The sequence below is a fragment of the Culex quinquefasciatus genome, chromosome 2 (genome assembly GCF_015732765.1).
Source record: "Culex quinquefasciatus strain JHB chromosome 2, VPISU_Cqui_1.0_pri_paternal, whole genome shotgun sequence".
Classification (NCBI taxonomy): domain Eukaryota; kingdom Metazoa; phylum Arthropoda; class Insecta; order Diptera; family Culicidae; genus Culex; species Culex quinquefasciatus.
The window spans coordinates 97,104,087-97,113,456 of NC_051862.1; the positions used below are offsets into that span (position 1 = coordinate 97,104,087).

The window sequence follows — 9,370 nt, forward strand, 5'->3', positions numbered from 1 at the left end:
CGATATGTATACATGAAGTGGGTCTACACACTAAAAAAATATGAAAATTACACCTAACGTAATAGCAAAATCAACATAAAATAACATCATGTAATTGTAAATCGAACATAACATTGTGGCCCTTATGATGCAGACTTTAAAAATTGATATGAATAAGCTGAAACAGAGATTTACATCATACGAGACTGAAAGATCAATTTATTTTGACTGAACAGTACGTTTCGTTTGATGCACATGTTTGGAGCGTTTGATTAAATGTAATTTTATGTGCGATGATTTAATTTTACTCTGAATTTAACCCAATTCTATGCATTCTCAGTGCATTTTCCTTGACAGTGTACAGACACTTTAAACGTCAGCCATGTTTGAAGCGGAGAGAAAAATTGCGGAGCAGCTCCGGTCTTGAAATGCCCAGATCCTGGCACCAAAATAACCAGATTCCGACAAAAATGGGCAGAATCTTCCACCACCAACCGGTTCCCCAGCAGCCAGCAGGAAAAAGTGAAAACAATAATTGAGGTAAGCACAGATTTTGCGTTGGAGTTTAGTAAATTCACAGCATTTTTTCTTGCTACGTTTTTCAGATGGCAGAACTTTACCGAGGGTTTTTGCCGAGGGACCGACTTCTTGGCCACTTTCCTTAGGGCTGATTTACCGCTGAACATCCGGCCACATCTGCTCAGGCGGGCAAGAACACTTGAGCGGCTGACGTCGATTTGTTTCCTGGAACAGCTTCCGAAAATTTTGCCGCGAGAATTTGAGTTCGCTGTTTGGAGAAGGAGCACGGAGGTGTTCCCGCAAGCACTTCGCCGCCGCTCCGAGCAAGCTGATCATTGTTTTTTGAACCGATCGGGCACAACTACAAGGTGTAGCCTTGATTACTTCAAGGGTCTTAGAATTTTGGACCATAGGCTGTCATCCGAAGTAGATCGGTGTCCTCAAGCCTGGCTTGGGAGCGATCCCTAAACTGTACAGTTCTGGTCTGTGTTCTAAGAATGAATCTCTTTATTTGGTGGCTCCTGGCCCTTTTATATGAGTTTGGTTACATTTCTTACATCGTAGGGGAGAGTGGGGAGACTTGATCCCCGGGGAGACTTGATCCCAAGCCTGTATCTCGTCAGCATGTGGGTAAAACAATTAGCTTTGTTCTAGAAAGTTGTGCGAAATTGACTAAAACTCTAGAGTACTTTTTCAAAAGGTCCTATGTGCAAAAACCTCGATCTGAGAAATTTGGAGATAAAGTTTTGGTGCACATTTTTAAATCCCATTTAAACACGCTTGGGTATTTTTCGATTCTGAAAACGCCCAAATGGGTCTGGAGTAATGCTTTTCAAGTATACATTTCGGAATTATATGAAAGACAAGATGACACTTAGTTCTGACGCAATTTGGTTCATACAACCTGTGAGTGCACATAGAACACGTTGATAGAACAATTTTTGCACATAAGACTTAACGCATTGGACTATATTCATATGGCATTGCGCATAAAACTTTATCAAATAAAATTTAAATCTTGATTAAAAAAAAACAACATTTTTGTGATAATAATGTATGTCCAACTCTCTCGCAACGTGTAGGCAACAGCTGACGAAGAGCATGAAATATTTCAATGCTTCCAGCGCGAGAGGAGAGAGAAGCCGTTATTTCCCAATGAGCCTTCTGTCAGATGTGTGGCGGGTAGGATAATTTACGATGCCAAATTAACCAATGCGCCAATGTAAACAATCATTATTGTTTACTTTGGCGCATAGGATAATTTGACATGGTAAATTATCTTATCCGCCTATCGTGCTGTTAGCGCACATACTACATTTTTAATCTATCGTTTTTTAAAGTTTTCGGTAAAAATATTATTTAACGGTTATAAACAAGTGTTTCGATAGCCCCCCAGCAGCACTGCATGCGCACAACTTTTATTCCAAAGTGGCGGATTATCTGAAGGCGGGCTAGCGCGGATTCCCGGAGATGTACATCATGCGCGAGCGGGACCGCACCGAGGACGCGTATGGGTTGCTGAACGAATATGCCGACGATGGAAGGAATACTATTGCCGACGCCGGCTCTCTGTTTGATCGTTTTTTGTGAGGGAAGCAAAAACGTTCGTGATCATCTTCAACCGGCGATTAAATAACAGACTGGAACGCAAGAGCGTCATCACCTAACGGGAAGTAGTCTGGTGAGAAGGTTACTGCTAAAGAGGTTGAGACAAAGGTTGGAGAGGAGAAAAGTGCAGCAAAGGACGGGAAAGGTTCGCAGAAGGAACCGGAACCGGAGGATGTTCAAAACCCATAAGATGATGCTGTCCCGAATGAAAAGGCTTAGTCTGAGCAAATATATTCACCATTTTTGACTGTATTTTTCGTAAGGTTATGATTTACAAAATGTATAACTAAATTTATTGACTTTATTTCATGTTGACGCAACATATTGTACATGTGTTGTCGCCATTTTTGCACTGGAAATCTCAAAGAGACCCGTTGGATGTTTCAGCCGGACTTCCGCTTCCTTTTGACACGAGATGGTCATTCCCAGCTTTGAAGATGTCCAGACGAGTTTCGGTGACCGCGTTCGGGTTGGTTGCGTTGTATCTGCTCTTCGCCAAAGAATTATTCCGGTCTCAGGGGTTGGATCTCCGAACGGGTTCTACGGCGGTTGCTTGGCCGACGGGTGAGGTCAGCTGGGGATTTGAAGAGCGCGAGTCGCACAAAACTGGAATCAATTGCGTTGATCGAGGTGCTTATGCGGCGTTCCGAATCGCGCGCATTTACCACCTCCAGCATCTTCGAGTTGACGAACGCCTCGTAGTCATGTCTCCGAGCAAGTCCAGGATCTCGTCCGAGTACTGGGTAAAGTGCTCGTATGAATCGAACGCCGCAAACTGCCAGGGCGCATGAACGAGTCTGTTAGGTTGCCGACTTGATGCCGTTTGGGAGGAGTCTAGAAAAACGGAAAACATCGGGTCACAAAGAAAACAGGCGCAGAAGAAAATCACTTGTAACGTGCTGTGCTGTGGATGTGCTGTTGGTAGCAAGAATTGGAAGTCTATCAGCGGGACTTTTTACGGAGGGCCTCGCGGCGCGGTGGTTAGCGGCTTCGGCTGCCGATCCCTAAGTTGCTATGGGGCGCGGGTTCGACTCCCGCCTTATCCTCCTGGCCTTCTATCGGATGGGGAAGTAAAACGTCGGTCCATTTGCGAAAAGAGGTTTTGGGTGACTCACCACACATAACCTTCGGACGCCTACAAATGAGTTGAAACTTGCAACAGAGCCCACAAAAGACCCAGGGGTTGTTAAAGTGGATTGCTTTGCTTTGCAGCGAGACTTTGCCGGACACCTCCAGATGCTGCAGGCAGGTCAAATCATACGACGAGTACGCCCAATGGACGTAATCCTAAAGCGTAGCATTGCAAACTGCACGAAAAGAGAGGTAGAAAGGAAGTCGTGCGGAATATCCAAGTTTTGAACATCCGAAAAGATCAACCACTGCAGAACCACTGTGGAAGTCGTGCTCTCAGACAGACAGATGGACTTTATCTGGTTGTAGGGGCAGTGGGGGTAGAATGGCCCATGGGGGCAGAATGGGCCACCCTTGGTTTTGGGCTTTAGAATGGATTTTAACCAAACTGAAGGCAAGGGTCTAATAAAGGACGTCAAATAACATCACCACACCGAAAACCACGTTTGAATTCATTGTATTTTTCGAATTATGAGCAAAAATGTAAATTTATTGACAAAACCACGCAAATGTTGTTAATTTCAAGTTTCTTAAATAAGTTTTCCCGAAAGTTAGATTGTTTGAAAAAGTTTTCAATGTTTATAATGTTACCAGGAGCTATTACGAAGGTAATCAAACAACATCGGAACCTCAAATCAATTTAGAGGCTTGGTGGTGGAAGTGTTAAATTAAAATCCACTTAAGGACAGAATGGACCACCCTTTTCCTGCCTTATAAAAACAATCAAAAGTTATGAAATTTTGGTTAAATGGATTATGTCGCTCCTGGTAGGTTCACAAATCACGCTAAATGCAATATAGTTGATTTTTTAGTTGTTTTGATGCTTATTTAAAAAATAGTGTCTTATTTCAACATATTAAAACTATTTTCAAAAATGTTTGTTTTGGTAAGTGACTATTTTCATAAAAGTAGTCTAACTTCATGGTAACTATGTTAGAAAGGTCCCTTTAATCGTTTATTATCTCCCTTCAACGTTTTATTAGACAAAATGGCTTGTTTTCTAAGGTGGCCCATTCTGCCCCGCACCCAGAAAAGTGTGGCTAAAATTAGTTTTTAGCTAAACATTTTCATCAACCAGGTATACAACATTGAAGGGAACATCCCAAAGCATAAGCCTACTACTCTGAATTCATAAATTTGTATGTTTTTCTATGGTTTAAGGGGCATTTTACTTAGGCGGGCCATCCTGCCCCCCCCCCCCCTTCCCTGCCCCTAACGCAGTTCTTAAGCTGGCTGATGAGCAGCTATTAGGACCTGAAGAGCGCGGAGAGTCACAAGCGATTCTTCAGCGAGGTAATTTCGCTCAGATCACCAGCCAAATCTTCCGTAAAACCAGGTTGTTTGTGGCTGGCTGTAAGAAAAGATCGTCCCGACGACGAAGCCGCAACGCACTTGTCGTAGTGTCCATTCTGGAACTGAAAAAAACAACGGCGTGCACGGCCGCCATGCGACCGCGTATTCCGTTACGGTGGCGCTGCTCCAGCAGGACGATGCCCTGCGTAGTCAGGAACAACACGTCGTGATCGGAGCGCTTCTGCAGAGCCTTTGTAACCCAGAATAATGTACGGTTTGTCCGACTGGATCCACTTGGTGATCAATTCTTCATGAAACTGATCGTCTCCTGCAGCGTGACTAGATATTTCTGCGTCGTACGGAAATCACCACGAATCGAGAGTTCCTTGAGTGCAATTTGTAAGGTTTCGCCCCACAAGAAACAATGACCAAATTGGGAATCAGCAAGCTCGTTCAGTTTACTGGAAGCGGCCACACTGGAGTGCCCCGCACCTTAGACCAACTTCATTACAAAAATCAACGAACCAGGCACTTCAACTTGCACCTCGACGGAAATGCGCCAGGAACTAAACCGCCGCAACCTATATGTTTCCGCCCGCTCCGGCGGCCCCAGAAACACTAGTCTCAGCAGCTCGTGCATTTTTGGATTCTCGTACACCTTGTCCCAAGCGGCCCGGACGATCTGCACCTGCGTGCGTCATTGTGAGCTCGTCGTTGGCGAAGTTGTTGATAGCCGATCCGCCCGGCAATCTTAATGTATTTAACGTTCGTCTTGAGGATCTCTGACGAGACCATGACCACGAAGCGAATGGCTTTTTTAAGGTTTCTAAAAGCGTCCTCTGTACCACGTCCGCCGCCGTTTGGTTGGTCGTTGTCGGGGGACCAGGTACCGTAAAACAGTGCTGCGGGTGATTAAAAAAATTGTTTAAGGTTAAGGTTTATGAAATTTAACAGGATAACATTTCCCTCCTGGCCAAAAGGGGGGATGTTTTCTGGCCTTCCGGATGTTTTTGTCGGTTCCGTGGCCATCCGGAAGGCTTCCCTGCGCAAGAGGATGATGCTTTTTGGCCATCCGGATGGCCACGAAACCGTCAAAATTCATCCAGGCGGCCAAAAAGCATCCTCCCTTTTGCACAGGGACACCTTCCAGATAGCCACGGAACCAAGAAAACCCATCCGGAAAGCCAAATAATAACCACGGTACCGGCAAAACCAACCCGGAAGGCCAACCAAATATTCGCCCTCTTGCACACGCCCTCTTGGGACGCCTTTCGGAGCCGATCCCATGGTCCAGGAATCATCTTTGGGAATCACGGTAATTTTCCACCCTACTTACCGTATTTTTTTGTTGCCGCAATCCTTCGCCCTCCGACACTTTTCTTTTAAAACTCAAACAGTCCACAACAATGATCTGTCCGCGATCCTATGAACCAAAACAAAAAACATATTTTATGCTGTTTTATGAGTTGTTTTGGTATGTCATGCTGGGAGTCGTATCCGCCAGATTCGGGAGAGAGAGCTCATTTGTTAAATTTCGCTCTTCTCTTTTGCTGTGTCAGGCACTGAAACATTTCATACTCTCTTACAGCTGACGTCTACACGTTAACCGGATCCTAGACAAACATTATTTTTAAAAAGATATATGGATATAAAAAAAAATCTATCATTAATTTCTAATTATTCAATAAAATGCGTACATACGTCGTTATTATATTAGCGTATGTGCATAATGATTGAAATATATTTAAAATTGTACATAGGTTGATTTGTTATTGTCGTATGTGCATCATTTTACTGAATGCACATAGGACACTGAGAGGTAAAACGACGTAAATTATTTTGTATAAAAATTTAAGAGAATGCTCATAGGTTATTTTGCATTTCGCAGATATTTTTAAAAATTAAATACTTAGAAGAAATCGGGTTTGAGGATAGTGTAGTTTCGGATATGCAGAACGTCATGCATTGAATAACTCAGTTTGTTTACTTTTGGCGCATAGGACCTTTTGAAAAAGTACTCTAGAACTCATTGTAGAAAACAAAGATAAAAATTAAAAAAATGATTGGATTTAGTTACACACATTTTTCTAAGAAGTGCTGCAAAAAACTTCCAAGAGATCTTTTTTCTTTGTTTTGATAAGTATAGAAAACACTCAAAAATTATTCAAAAAAATATTTTTTATACATGAATTGTTTGATAAACTTATCAACTCCAAAACCCTAACGCATTTGACGTTAAATTTATCGTCATACTATTTTTACAATCAATTGTTTAAAAAAGTGCGTTAAGGGAGACTTGATCCCTGCATTTTTACAGTCACTGGAATCAGCCTCAGGATTAAATAATTTAGCTGGGTTTACGTACATAGTTTCCTTTAGTATGGTTGTACATAACTAACTGCAGTTTGAACCATTTTTCAATAGTTTTGTAAACAAAAATTACCAGCTTTCGTAAACATGCTCAATTTTGGTCTAAAAAAGAAAATTTTAAGTTTTTAAATGTTTTACATGCTAAACTTGTTATATTTTGAACACAAACGTACAGGTTTAATGTGAAATTGCTGTATCTTATAGAAAATTAAAACTTTGGATGAATAAGAAACATTTTGCTAAAGATTTCTTCAAAATGTTGAAAGGGGGATCAAATTACCCCCAACATTTTGAAAATGCCGGTTTAAAATATTTTTTTAAAAAGCTTGGCATTATTCGAAGAGTTTATCTGATGAATTACCCTTATCAGCCAAACATAGTTGAATGTTTAAGCTTTCAATTCATAGTTTTTTGATCATAGTTTTGTGAGAAATTGACAGAGTTATGTGCGATACACAAAAAGGGGATCAAGTCTCCTCACTCTCCCCTATTTGTAGAGTTTACTCATTGGAGACATCTGGAGTTGGCTCTCTTTGTTTATGGCCCGAAGTGTCCTTTGCGCTGGATCAGCATTATCCAGCGCATGGCCGAAACGAAACTATTGGCACTACGCCCCCTGGGGCATGGCCTTCCTCTAACGTGGGATTTCTGCTCCAGCGCCTCTGACGAGACAGGAGAAACCGGGACCGACGTTTTACTTCACCATCCGATAGAAGCTCAGTGGATAAGGCGGGAATCGAACCCGCGTCTCATAGAATCATCGGGATCGGCAGCCGAAGCCGCTACCCCTGCGCCACGAGACCCAGCGCATGGCCACTTTGCCGTAAAACCCGAAAAATTGTACAACCCGAAACAGTCCCATGCGCAAGCACAGCAGTTATGCCAGCGCATATTGAACCGATTGTTATGTAATTTGAGTCCTGGGCCTGGCTGTGTGTGGCTCACTCAGCCGGGCAGGGCAATAAATTAAAATTGAAGTGTGAAGCAGTAAATGATGGGTTGCAACTAATTAGCTATGCAGGGTTGGTAAACCCGTGCAGGGATGGTAACCTATCACAAAGGCTCCATCAACGGTTCCAAATAATTCGGAAGATTGGATGAAACGAGCAGCGATCGACTTTACGGTGATACTAGTGTTTTGTGTTTAATCTTGTGTGCTCAACGCTTTACGAAAGTGTAGCTAATAAAATGATTTTAAACGAACAATTTCGATTTATTTTTATGAAAGGTTTCCATCCCAAATTATCCTTTATTTTGAATATTACCCTAACCAAAATTTCCAGCACGCGTAAAATTACATTGCCATCGTTCGTTGTTCATGTCATGTAATTTTAAAATCTGATATAATTTTCTGTCTCATCAGACGCTCCAGTTATGTGCATCGATAAGACAGAATATTACACGATTTTTTCGAAGTGTGTAGGAGCTTTTAATAGAAAGTTCATTTTTAGAGCAGGATTATAGCCTTACCTCAGTGAGGAAGGCAAAAAACACCTGTATTTAAAAAACAATATTCTTAAAACCGCTGCATTTTCACAAGGATTGGACTCAAGACAATAATTTTTGTTTTTTTTTAGGAGAGACAGACTATCCTACATTTTTCGTGAAGCAATTTGCAATATCCACAGGCTATATCCACAAAAAAATGAACGAATAAATCAATCAAACAAACTTCAGTTTTCTATTTTCATCAGAATTTGGTGCAAAGTGTGCTTTGAATTCATTGAAAGTTACCTTAAGTCGCATAAAAAACTTTTTTTCAGAAATGGTCAGTCCTGGAAAATAAGATTTACATTTATTAAAAAAAAAATATCGCTCAAACTTTACCACCATTGTTACATTTTTTGCAAATCTATGATAAAAAATAATCATTTTTTGCCTTTTCAAATATTAGTCTATATTTTTTGGTTTTGAAAAAACATTGAAAAATTTTACAACTGAATCAATAATTTCCAAGATATCGTCAAATTAAATATTGGCATAAACTACAATTTGGCTTATTTTTATTATGGCTTGTTATAAAAGAATTTCAAGAGCTGTTCCAATTCAGAACGAATGACACATAACGGAATGAACAACCTAAATGGTTTGAGTAAAAATTACGAGGCTGCACTTTTAAAATCAGATTTAGTAATTCCGTCAGTGGGGGTGACATTGCACTATGGGGTATTAGGCGGTTATAAATCAAAAAACCCGATTTAATCCCACCTGGGGTGAGATAGAGCCTTTCTTACTAAAGAATATAACAATGGTAGAACCTTTTTTCAATTCATAACATCGACTTTGTTTATTTATAACGTCAGCACAAAAGAAAGTCTTATGATGAAAGCAATGTATTATAAATGCTATGATTTCCAAAGGAAATAAAAAACGCAATTTTCACCAAAAGAATATTTTCAATCGTACAATATGTTTGTAAGTTTGTAATCAAACAAGCGTTTATGACAAACGCGATCATAGCAAGCTTCCC

At 41.1% G+C, this 9,370-nt stretch overlaps 1 long non-coding RNA gene across 1 annotated transcript; it reads left to right on the forward strand.

Annotated features, from left to right (window-relative positions):
* Nucleotides 1-430: 430 nt before the first annotated feature.
* Nucleotides 431-8,006, forward strand: LOC119767809. The gene is made up of 3 exons (XR_005277721.1): nt 431-519; nt 585-866; nt 7,962-8,006. It is a non-coding gene; the product is annotated as an uncharacterized LOC119767809 (long non-coding RNA).
* Nucleotides 8,007-9,370: the final 1,364 nt, after the last annotated feature.